General features: G+C 37.2%; 1 protein-coding gene across 9 annotated transcripts in view; it reads left to right on the plus strand.

The window, feature by feature from the left end:
* The window catches only part of DMD (dystrophin), a 1137330-nt gene that overhangs the window by 994354 nt on the left and 130000 nt on the right, over positions 1–12976 (plus strand). The window lies entirely within an intron of this gene.

A 12976-nucleotide genomic window follows, 5' to 3' on the forward strand; every position in this document is an offset into this window, starting at 1 on the left:
AAAAACAGGAGCCCAAGCAGAACCTAATAGGAAATTGACAGTGGTGATAAGGAGGAGCAAAATGGGAGGTGGGGGAACTTCTTGATGGTGTTGGAAGTGAAGTCACAGCAGAAAGGATTTATTTCTCTAAGTGTTATATTCATTGCTTTGCTAATCTGCCTTTCAAAAGAATCTGAACTATGAAGAAATTACTACATTATGCTCATATGAGCCTATAAAGTTGTATTTTTCCTTTACCAAATTCTGCATGCTTAAGATAGATGATCCTGGCAGTTGCTCTCTCATATGATGAGCATTAACAGTAAAAGATCTGTACTCTTGGTTTCTCAGCTGTTGCTCTTTTCTCCTTTTTCCTCCCTGATTGTCATGATTGTTTTCTCTTGTACAAGACAAATGCCAAATAATAAGACAGTGTAATGGTATGGACAGCTGAACTAGAAACACGCTGAGAGAGTGTATTTCCTTGGGGAAATGCCATTGAATGGTCTGCAAGGACATATCTTTCAAAATTAAATGGAACCCCAGTTTTATTGTGGATGTTTTCCCCTAAAATGCTTGTAGGCTTGGAAAGTCAAGGTTTTTCATTCTCACTGCACCCTGGTCAGCTCAGCAGCTCTTCTACAGGTTTCTCAAACTGCAGTTTGGAAAGTTACTTTGGGATTTGTAGCTACCTTACAGCGTCATGTCTGCCACTGCTGGCAACTGTAGAGGATAAAAATGACCCAGTCAAAAGCAATTACAGATCATCAGAGTGGAATCTGGCTCCTGCAGCCAGAAAGCAGTTATGGACACAGGACTGCAGGCCAGCTTTGCTACTCCGGCAGTATGCAATCAAAGCACTTGTTTGTTCAGAGGAATCTTACTGTACAGTAGAGTTACTGACTGAACAGACTGTCTAAATAATGCCTTCTGTCTTGGGTTTGGTTGGGTAAGAGTTTTGGCTCTTTCCTGAGACTGTGAAGGAAGACTGTGGAGGTTGTGCGAAGAATATCAGGGTAGGAAAGATCTCTGCAAGATCTGCAGAGAGTGAGTTCTAATGATAGAAGGAGAAGGGAAAATGAAAAATCTTCCTACAGAGGGGTTCCACCTTTTATTTTTGTAAGAGATAAATTTAAATAAGCATAACAAAATTATTGTGATTAAATTATATTAGTAGGCAAAGAGAATGAGTAAAACAAGTGGACTGACAGAATGTCTAATGGCTATGTATATAACAGAATCAAGGTTTCATCTGCATAATACTAAAAGTAAGAGCTGACATTATTGATTCAGAATGGACAGAGAACAGCTAACCTACCAGGATGGAAAGGTTTCAGAGTTAAATGGCTCAACATCCACAATCTTATTCCATGAGATTTTCATTAAGTTAAAAAAGTAAATGTAAACACAAAAGCTCCCTCTACAAAAAAAATCTTTGTATTTTCCATTTGTAAACTTCTGATTGTAAATTACTCCTTTCTAAATAAAGTTACACAAGACTCAGTGCAGCTTGAAATTCCTCTGTATATCCCATTCAAATGTATAAATTCATTGCAGTAAACAGAATATTGAACAGAAATAATTTCATTTGCTTTTTACAGATGATCTGATTGTTTTTATTTGACACCATTTGTCAAAAAGCCTACATGAATTTACTTTTGCCTTCAGATTTCTTTGGCAATCCTAGCCATCCTGATGTATTCCTGTAGGTTGACCCTGGCTAGATGCCAGGTGCCCCCAAAGCTGCTCTGTCAGTCCCCTCCTCAGCAGGGGAAAGTTCAGTGGGTGTTGTAATGGCTCCTGGGTCAAAATAAGGACAAGGAGAAATCAGTCACTCTGTCTTCTGTGAGAAGCTGCCAGAAGCTTCCCCCCATGTCTGACAGAGCCAACACCAGCCAGCTCCAGGAGGGACCAGCCACTGTCATACACTGATGGTGCTGCCTTGGGTGGGTTCTTACCTTCTATAACCCCTGAGAATAGATTTCAATCTGAGAAGTATTAATGAATTTTTTGATAGCATTTGGTGTCAGTTTTACTGACCTTCTAGCATTTGGTGTCAGTTTTACTGAAGGAATCAAGTCCATCCTTGTTTCTTAAACTGCACATTTGGTTTTAAGGTGCTCTTTCACTGCTTTTTAAAGACATTTTCATAGAAATAATGAAGGACATCACTCTTAAGTTTTATCAGTTACGAGACTGTGTTGGTTTTATTCTTTTAGTCTTGTGGAGTCTTTTCTTGAGCACGTCCTTCATAGTTAAGTCTTTCATAAGCAGGTTTTTTCCAAGAGCATGCTAATTCGTTCCTTTATTTACCTAGCTTAAAGGCCATGTGTCAAACAGCCACTGTGGTAACAATAGCTTGTGAGTTAGACATTCAGAAAGGGTTTCTGACTTAGTAAACTAAAGTTTTGTAACTGCCAATTAAACTGCCTGTCAGTGGATTATATGGTGCTGCTATACAGATACTGCAGATTCAGGTTTTGAGTCTGGCTTCAGTGTGGGAGATCTTGTCTTTGCTTCTCTCTTATCCGTACTCCTCATTTCACAAACTTGAATTGCACTCCCCTTCAGTGGCACTTCATCTCAGGATCTCCATCTTTCTTAATGTCTAAATTCTCCAATATCTCTTCTATTCTTAGAATTTCCCAATTCTCTGCTCTTAGAAACAGATGAGTAGTAAGGCAAGCTTAAACAAAAATAAATTATTTACTGGGGGGGGGGGTATAAAAAACATATAGCTGTGAAAATAACCTGGCAAACTTAAGAGAGGTTTCTATGGCATTCAATCATAAACAACAAAAGCATTTTTCAGAATGTGATGTATTTTCTGGAGGTGAAATGTTATTTCTCATGGTTGAAGCTGTGCGGGTGATAAATGTATTTTAACAACTCTACCACAAAATGCAAAAGTTTGTTCCATTCATTTTTAACTGATATGCAAAAAAAAGGTTTGTTTAATGTTTGCACCAATATGACCTCTTTTAAATGGCAATGGTCAGTGCAGACTAGTCACTGTACTTCTGGAAATACAAAGGATTAGCTTTAATTCCACCCCTTCCTGTGGGGTTGCACCTTGGAGCTTTGTTCCACTGGGAAGGAGGGAGGACCTGAATCTGTGATGTGGATAGATCAGGGGGTTGAACAAAACCATTTTCAAAGATTTTAGCTTCATCTGAGGTCTTTACAGATTGACAGTGGTAAAGAGGGTATTCAGCTTTTCAAAGAGAGGGCTAATGAAAACAGATTTAAGATGAAAACTGCATGTAGCATTACTGGAATTACTGGAACAAAATTTATGGCACTTACCAAGTGCAATATATGATAATGGGGTTTTTTGACACACATGAAGTGATGGTTTTCTTGCATGCATGCATACACTGTGATCCTTCATACCAGGGTAGCTAGCTTTTAACCTTCACTGTGTACCATTCTACATCCTCAGTAAAGATGTGGTTTAGGCTTATTTATTCATTTGTTCGCTATAAGCACCTTTTCTCCTCAAATAGAAGAAACTGGTAATCAGAGACTGTATCTTCCAACTTAAATTAGTTTTTTAACATTTTTGTTTAGCAGTATGGGCTATGTATAACTCAGGTTTTGCTTTTGTGTCAGTTGAATTTACTCACAGATTAGCAAGCATAAATACATAGATTTTGGCCAGCTGCAGAATGAAGGCAGCTCCTCTCACAAGTCATATCACACTATTATAGGAGTGTTGCCATTATCTTCAATCAGCACAATATCAATCCTATCAGCTATTGCTCCCATTTGAACAGTTATTTGCCTAAAGTAATTCTATTATCTTTCAGCGTGCCATATGCATGTCTTCCCCAGGGAGAAAGAGAGGCTTTTGTGCAAAATCAGGAGCTGTCACAGTATTCAAAGGAGTGCCAGATAACAGGGAGCATCCAGCACTGATTGTGGTTGCTCTCAAGCTTGAGCAGCTGCTGCTGGAATATTCTGCAGAAGTCATTGAGACTGAGAGGCTGTCTTCAAAAGGTTCATGGACAAGAACAATAAATAAAAGTTTGCTTAATCCATCCAGCCAGTAATCTCATGAAATGAAGTTTTTCTTTTCATGTCATGTCAGCACTTGATTGACAAAGTAGTTTCAGTCATCTTGAAACAGAGTATTGTACTCTTGAGATTTCCAGATGTAAGAATATGGATGAAACAATCAAATAGTGTGAAGAGATCACACTCTAATAAAACTGTCCTGACTGACATCGTCTACTTGTTTCTCCCTGCACAGCTAAAGGAAACCAAAGATGTGATTTATTTGGGATTTTTTTAGGACTAAGAATTATTTAGAGTGAACAGATTTATCACTGCTGGTGCAAGTCTCAAAGAGGAACAAAGGGAGAGAGCAGAAAATACGAAAGAGAAGAGATAGAGGATTAATACAATGGCTACTGCATGTAGAATCCTTCTTCTACATTATTACCCTAGTGTGTACCCCTGTAAAGAACATTTTTGCCTTACCTTCCACCTTCTCCTTCTGTATCCCTCTTCCTCTATGCTTCAGTCTTCCCAAGTGTCCTCCTCCTTGGCATGCAAACTCACCTTGGAAAACTAAGCTCTATAAAAGTCAAATTTATACATATCTTTACAGGGTTATTCTGAGGTGCATGTCTTATTTCAAGCAGAATTGTCTCAGGAAATGCATATTTCTCTTCATTTCTGATTGAGGAAAAGGCTTTTAGCTCTTTTACCTTACAGCTCCTGAGTTAGAATGAATTAAATTCACACACACTTCCCTGTATATATTTTTCCATGGTACTACATGCATAACAGTACAGTCTAAGCAATTTTCAGCTCTTATTTAAGAACATCATTGGATAAAATTGAGAGGTTTACTATGTATTTATGAAAAACATATTTTCACTGCATTTAGGGTAGCAGCATTTAGGGTTTGGAAATGTGGATTGAAATTATAAAACTGAATGAAAATGCTCAACAACAAATTAAGAGGACAAGAATGGGGAAATGGTGGAAAAGACAGGACTGAACATCAAAGTCTCTTGAATACTGATGGGATGATAATCCCAGAGGAATCAGAAGGCAAATGAGTGAAGGGAGCTGAAGGCGGTGAAAAGAAACACTTTGAAATGGTAACCAGCTAAAAGTAGTGATGAATAAAGACAATACTGACTGAAGCCTCTGTTTCTTTTAGAAGTAACCTGCAGTAAATACAGGTCCACGCTATGAGAATTCTTACTCACGTTTATGAGCAGCTATTCCCAAAACTAATGCTAGTAATGGCACTAGGAATTCACAAATCTGGGGGAAAGGAGCAATAAAACTAATATAATGAAAGATCAATGAAAGTGAGGGAATGTAACTAGAACTATAAAATAATAATCTTCACTGGTGATGCTCAGCCAATACAGGATTATTGCATAGGCATTTGTTCTGGGGCAGATATAAAACATTTCTTGTGTGACATTCTACTTACAGTTCCTTAAGTCACCAAAGAACCAATTTCCCTTGGTACAAAAACAGTGCATGTTACCTGACCTTTCAGAAATAAATGGTATTTTCAGTGCAGCATGAATTTATTATTTTTTATTATCTTAATGAGAGAAAAAAATGAAAAATGGGGAAAAAGAAAATCAAAATAACCATAAAATCTTGTTAAGAGAGAGTATGGCTTTACCTTAGGGATGAATTATGAAACATTAATAAAGAGCATTTTCAAATGAAGTACAAAAAAAGAACTTATTTTAAATCTTCTGGAAATATTTTTAAAGATAATAGAAAGGAGGCAGTCTTATTTCAAAAGTATAATATATATATATATATGTATATGCACACCTACATAATGATAAGAAATAGCTTTTAAGGAGAGATGCAAAATAAATAAAATGGCCACAGGAAAGCCCTTTATTATGCCTTCATAGTCGTATGTTAAAGAGACATAACTGTGTTACACATAATGTTATTTTCTGTGCATGCCCCAAAAATGAAGAGAAAATGCCTGAAAAAACACATCTATCAAACAAATCCTTGTTAGGGTAGAAACAGTAGATGGTTAGAGCCTAAAAGGACTCATGTTTCAGCAACAACAGAATCATAATTGATGGTTTAGCCTTTTCCTAAATCATAATGTTATTTAACATATGTAAATAAGAAAACACTTTTTCTTGTGAATAGTGCATATCATAATTTATAATCCAGAACCCTCCAAATGCCCTGTGTTTTTATCACAATTTAATAAGATTGAATAGCACTGACACAGCAGAAATGTTGATATTCATAGCACAAAAGGAGAGAACTCACTTCAGATTTGTCCCTGTTTCCTGATTCCCTACAACTTCTGTTCCCCAGTTTTAATTGCAGCTGTTCATTCAGCCCTCTAGTGTTGGCCAGCATTATTGTTGTTAATTCCTTTAGGCTCTCCACAACTGATGCATGTGTGTCTTGGTTCTGGGGCCTAGAGATGACCACAACATATCACCTACAAATTATATGGATGTTGAGTAATCCTGAAGGATAGATAGAATGTTGTTGTAAAAAGATAAAACATTATATGGAAATGTTTCAAAGCATGTAGTATGAAGGTATGCAGGTGCCTTGATCTCAGAAGTCAGATTTGATCTCTGGAAGAGCTTATGCCATGCTGAGCTCCTCACTAGACAGTTTTACTTACCACAGAACACATTCTCTCCCTAGCTGCAGGCACCCAGCTCCCACTGACTTTGAAAACGTCAAACTGCATCAAAGTTAGATTCATTTTAAGATCAATAACCTACCAGAAGTTCAGGGTAGCCTATACATTTTAGTTGCTCTTTTCCCCAGCTTACAATACAGAACTAAGAGTATATATAGTTTCAGCTTCTGCTGAAGGCAGAAGAGAAATTGCTGGATCTATAGGTCTGCACAGTCAGTGCTCTGAGTGTCTCCATATTTTATGGAGACATATAGAAGATACAGAAGAGCTTTAAGCTAGGAATGATATGTTAGAAAAAGAGCTCTTGAGAACTTGTGACTGAGGATTAAGGAGCAGACCAGTATAGGTGACACTGTAGTGGGTGTCTGCTGTAAGCCACCTAACCCTGCAGAACACGTAATTCAGGCCTTTCAGAGGCAAGAAGAAATAGCATCCATGGTGGAGAAACCTGATTATTGTCCTGTGTAAGGTTGCTTACAACCTTACACAGCAGGTTGTAAGCAATGCAGTGAATTCCTGAGAAATTTCCTGACATAACTGATGGAGGAGCCAGTGCAGACAGATGCTCTGCAGGACCTCATGCTCACAGACAAGGAGAGGCTCACTGGGAAGGTGAAAGGCAAAGGCAGTCCTGGATGCAGTGACCATGAGACCACAACCTGGACTTCAGGAGAGCAGAGGTTGTCTTCTTCAGGGATCTGCTTGGAAGAGTCCCACAGGATAAACCCCTGAAGTAAAAGAGGTCCAAGAAAGTTCATTGATAAGGAAGGATGGCTTTCTAAAAAGCTCAAAACTGGTCCATCCTGAACAGCAGGGAGTCCAGCAAGAGTGCCAAGAGTCCTGTGTGCATGATGAAGGTGCTCCTTTAAAAACAAAAAAAAAAAGGACTAGACAGAAAAAGGAAGCTTGGGCAGGTAACCTGGGAGGAATATAGGGGCCATGTCCAAGAGTATAGACATGTGGTTAGGCAAGGCACAGCCCACTTGGACTGGAAACTGCTAGAAGGTGTCTATGGGTATTTATTTATTTGAATTTGAAGTTAATGTAAATTGTAAATGGCAAACTTTTTAATTGGTATAGCGCTTCTGTCTGAGAAAAATAGTTGCTAAATATCAATGTTTATGAAATTAGTTTGTTGGTGTACTATAACAGGAATACAGCAAGGAATCTGGCAGGAAAACATAGTTGATATTGATTAAATTGCATACAAAAAGCAATGTTAAAAAAATAATAATGTAGTTGAAGAATCTGAAAGCTTTGCTAAGAAGTGCTCCAGAACGGAGGGCAGCACAGCAGTTTCTAGTACTTCTGAAAGACTGAGCCCACGCTCAGCTCATTCCTGTATAATAAAATATTTTATATCTGACAAAAGTGCATTAATAGAAGTGAGGAACATACAGTGATGTGAAAGGTTTAGCAGAACCTCCATCAATCAGCTTGTGTGATGGCTTCTATGGGAGCAGTGGGGATACCAAATGAGAGGCCTCCCTGAGAGAGTATCTTTTATCCAAAACAAAGTAACATTTTCTAAGAGAATTGTTTCCTAGAGATGTTTATTCTTAAGATTTCACCTCATTTACAGCTGTTTTATTCTCTCCAAAATTGGATGTTTTTGTTATTTAAATTTTAAGACCTAACTTTCATTCCTTAGGCGTGGAGATACAGAAAGGCCAAAGTGCACAGATGTAGGATTATAAAACAAAAGCCAAAGAAGCGATAGCTGTTTATTCTCAGTAGACATATTAATTCGAGGAGATCATTCTTTTATTTACTGTTTTATAAGGCTCTGTGCCCCAAGCTTTAAGATATTTCCTAAATTTATATTACATTTTATTCTCGTTTCATCTGAAAATATAAAAATGCAGTCAAAGTACAATACATGTGTTCTACTATTTCTTGTGGTTTTCTTTACTGAAAGGGGAATTGCATGAAGTCACTCAGATTTCAATCTGCTGAAGCATACAGTCCCACCATGACCCAGAAATTTGAATTTAGTCTTTGTAACAGCTGTAAATGCATGCAAAATAGCATTGTACTTATCTATTTTTTCTTTAATGTGGAAAATAAGCACATTTTTACGCTCTCAAAATATTTCAGGACACTGAACTTTTCACCAGAAAACTAATTGTCCTTAGCTGTTCTTTCAACTCAGTAAATGTCAAGACTTAAACCTGAACTTCAGCATCTGGGAACAATGGCTATCAATTGTCTTTCCCCCCCTGCTGTTCCTCATTAACAGCACAAAGTGTGCTTATTTAAATCCATCCTTATCGCCTAATGTACAAGGAGCAGTGAGCGACTGAATTCAGTAGCTGTTAGAAGTAGAGCAGATCAGATCTTCCTGTTTATTGATTTGTGAGGAGCAGCCTCGCACTGCTTTGACAGCTCTGAGTCAGTGAGAGCAAAGAAAGAAGCTTTTCAGCTCTTGGGAGGAGAATTGCTGGGCAACATTAAAGAGGGTCTTGTAGAAGCGGGTTTCCTTTGATATGCAGTCAAATTGGCTGTGCTCGGAGTCAAGGTCAGGAGGCTGTGGAAATGCTATGAATATGGTGGGGAAATTAAAGGAGTGTTATTTTAATAAGTATTGTGTGTATGCATGCTGATTGATACAGAAAATTGCCCTTCTCTTTTTGTGTGAACAGCTTTTGGTGAAGTAAATTTTGACCAGAAAAAAAAAGAAAAAGGAGATTGTGTGTCCTTTTGCTGCTGCACTAAATATAGCTGTTTAGATGAGACTCTTCTATTCTTTCCCTCTTTTCTTGCTTTTTCCTCCGAATTTTCCCAGCCATTCAACAGTTGTCTTAACTCTTTACATTTAGCGCTTTTTAAAACTAGTGATCCCATTTCTTCTGTTTCATGTTAATAAGTGGTAAAAATTGCTACTCACACACCTTCATGCAATTTTTTGAATAAATTCCCTGCCAAGTTCATCTAATGTGAATTTTCTGAGAGTGCTGAGCACAGAGAGGCAAGCAAGCAGTCACCTTGGCTCATTGCAGAGCTCAGCTGGCAATCAGAGCTCAGATAAGCATGCCGGGGGAAATTCCCTCCACTGAACTTGCTCACTTGAAAATCAAAGCTATGGGCAGGACTGTGTCAGGATTATACCACGGCTGGACCAAGGCTCCAATGTCTCTGTAGTGTTGGTAGATCCAAGAGGACAAGATTGATGGGTTGACAGAGAGAGCATTTTTGTAGCTCTTTGCTGAGGCCACTCCTTGTTGCAGGCACAGCTTCATCAGATTATTCATTCAGATTATTATCTGATGGGTGTTCCTCCTTCCTCCAGCACATCTTGGAGTAGTTCAGAACTCCAGCATTCCTGGACAGTTGCTGTTGGGTACTTTTTGAGAACATGGAAAATACTGAGAATTAAACAGCTCATATTTCCTTCTTGATCTCAGCCTGCTTTGCAGTGTGGCTATAAACACAAAAGCATGCTTTATATGTCACAGAAATATTCTCAGTTAAACCTCAAAAAATTAAAAGAAAAAAGACCCCAGAATTTAGCAGTAGACCCAAGTTAAATCCATCAAATCCTTATTCTGACTGGAGTGGAGCTGTTATAAAAATGTTGTCAAGGTTGAGCCCCACATTAGGTAAAGCACTTAGAAACTATTCCTAACAACTGCATGGCAGAGCTTTGCTTTTGTTTATTATTGTTATTTGTTTTTCTGAACCTAATTATAGATTCAGTTCACATGGCTGCATCCAAGTGATGGGAAACAGAACTTGTTTCATCAAATGTTTTCAAAGTCTTTAAAGCAAAAGGACTTTAATTTTTAATTTTTTTTTCACTTGCCAATTTTTTTGGCAGAAGCTGTTTCTGTACCATGTCAATATCACTTAAAATCAGTATAGTATCTTTAATATTACCATCTTCAGCCTCGAGTATATTTACTGCACTGCTGTAGTTCTTTCATTTGTTATGATTTAAAGAGGATAAATGTTATGTAAAATTTGGATTAAATAAATAATGGAAATGCATGTCTTTTCAAGCATGTATCCCCAGTGAAGGAAATAAATGGTTCAAGTATCCCAATTACAGAAAGTTCTGATGTTTGTTCTTAAGTAAAAATTAGATATAAAAATATTTCGGTCTGTTTAAATCAAATTCTCATATCATAGTAAAGCAATAGCTGACATTTTAGAAATCCATTTATTTATTTATTATTAACATTTCTTGTGGAGAAATACTGTGGAGTTTTACCTAAAAGGTACCCAAATGAAATCCAGTTCCCATCCCATGGAGATTGTACCAGATGGCCACTGTGGTTCCTTCCAGCATTACCCATTCTGTGATCCTGCATGTTACATTCTGGTAACAGCACCTTTGAAGTAGAACTTCTTGCATGGCTAAGCCATCTGAAATCAGAAGAGGAATTTTTTCCTTCATTAACAGTACTTTTTTTTTTTTCTTCCCTTTAAAGCAAGGAAAATGAATGTTTGAATGGGGTTGAAAATTTTGCAGTTTTCTTCCCACAAGGCTCCAGTTGTTCACAGTATTTTGTTCTAACTGCTCTTGATTCAGGGCATAGCATAGAAAAATACAGGAGATACTGTTTGTGCTCATTTTGGAGGAGCCTATTCCACCTGTTTTGAAGGAAGAACAAGAACCAAAAAAAAAGTTAAAATTTGGGAATTACCTTTGACTTGTTTCTGAAAAATATGAAACACTTTTACATGCCAGTGAGAATTTTTTTCAAAAATCATGAAACATTTATGAAGGCTTATATGGCTAGACTCTCCTTCTCCAGATTGTTGGTGTGTAAGTCACTAAGCCAGCTCTGATTTTATTGGATCAGAGACACATTGTTTATATTACATTTAATTCTCGTTTCATCTGAAAATATAAAAAGTAAGTTTAAGCAAGGAATTTTTCAGTGGGTATTTTTTTGTAAATGATTATCTAAGTTATTGTGGGCTCAAATCCTGTTATTTTACCATTTATGTGTTAATTTTGATAAAATTAATATAAACTGGCTGCAATAGTTTTTTCTTGCTCTACCACTAACAGTGGTACATCTTTTACTGCCTTTTACCTAAAAGGTAATATGCCAATACATCAGCAAGTGGTATTTCCTGGCAGCCAAGTGGAATAACGTTTTGTACTTTCAGGTGATATTTCCTGGAGAATACTCAAGATTTCTCACTGTTTTCTTCTTCTCTGTATTGACAAAATCTACCTCTAGAAAGAGATATTTCCTGGCTCACATCCAAAGCTTTCAGTTGGAAAGTTTATCCTGAAGTGTGTAAGATATTTTATTTTGCTGATGTACATATATGGCTAAAAATCTTCAGGTTAATAATTTTGTGCAGTTTAAAGGTCACCTGGATATTTTGAAGGGATTGGAATTCTCAGTTTTAGCACACTTACAGAAGATGTATAGGCCATGTGCTGGCAGTGGTCATGTGTACTAAAGGGTTCCCATGCTCTTTTCTGACCACTATTTGGCTGTTGAAATTTTCCTATATGAAACACTGCTCCCCACTGTGTGTTTGTAAAGTTCTCATTCTCTCTAGGGATTCTTCATGCCAGCAAGTACTTTTTCCATCCTGGCTGACTTAATGAAAAGTATATACTAATGTAAAGGAAGAGGCATATATTTCTTTATTTAGCAATATTTCGTAATGACAAAATAAGCATGTTATGAGGTAATTTTAAGACAATTCTAAAGAGTATATATGTTTTCATTACATTTTTACAGTGATTTTTATTTGCATGAGTTTAGGTCTGTTTAAGATTATCTTTCTAGTCTTGATTGAAAGGTCATTTCTTGGTTAAAAATAATAGCACACCAGTTAATGATTCTGTACTTAAGTTAATTATACTGATGACCAGAAGCAGCCCTTTCGTGGTTTCGATACACTTAGGCTTCCCCAACTTGAATCTGTCCAGAGAATTGGGTGTGAAGTCAAGCTCAAAGCCAGTCCCTGGTATGAAGCATTGCTTAACAGAAACATCTGTCCATGCAGTTCACTGCAAAGCCAGAAAAGATGACATAGAAATGAAAGAAGCTGCAGGAAAATCACCCGGAAAATGGTTTGAGGAAAAAAGAAAATGGGCATTTTTGCTTATAGTGTTAGTTTTAAAATTGTAAGCAAATAAATCATGTCTTGGCAATAAATTGCTATTGCTTAGTTAAGATTTTGGGGTCCAGGGGTTATCAGGCAAACCCACACAGTCATATCAAATAGCTCATTAATTCTATCATTTTTCCTTTCTGACTGTATCATGCCCAGTTACTACACAATAGTTCCCTCGTACCACCAACCAAAAAAATTCCCTGAAAAATTTAAAATGTGGATTGCTTTTTACTTGTGCAA

Source organism: Pseudopodoces humilis, chromosome 2 (assembly GCF_049639895.1).
Source record: "Pseudopodoces humilis isolate 2021_Gansu_Grassland_sample_001 chromosome 2, ASM4963989v1, whole genome shotgun sequence".
In the NCBI taxonomy this organism is placed as follows: domain Eukaryota; kingdom Metazoa; phylum Chordata; class Aves; order Passeriformes; family Paridae; genus Pseudopodoces; species Pseudopodoces humilis.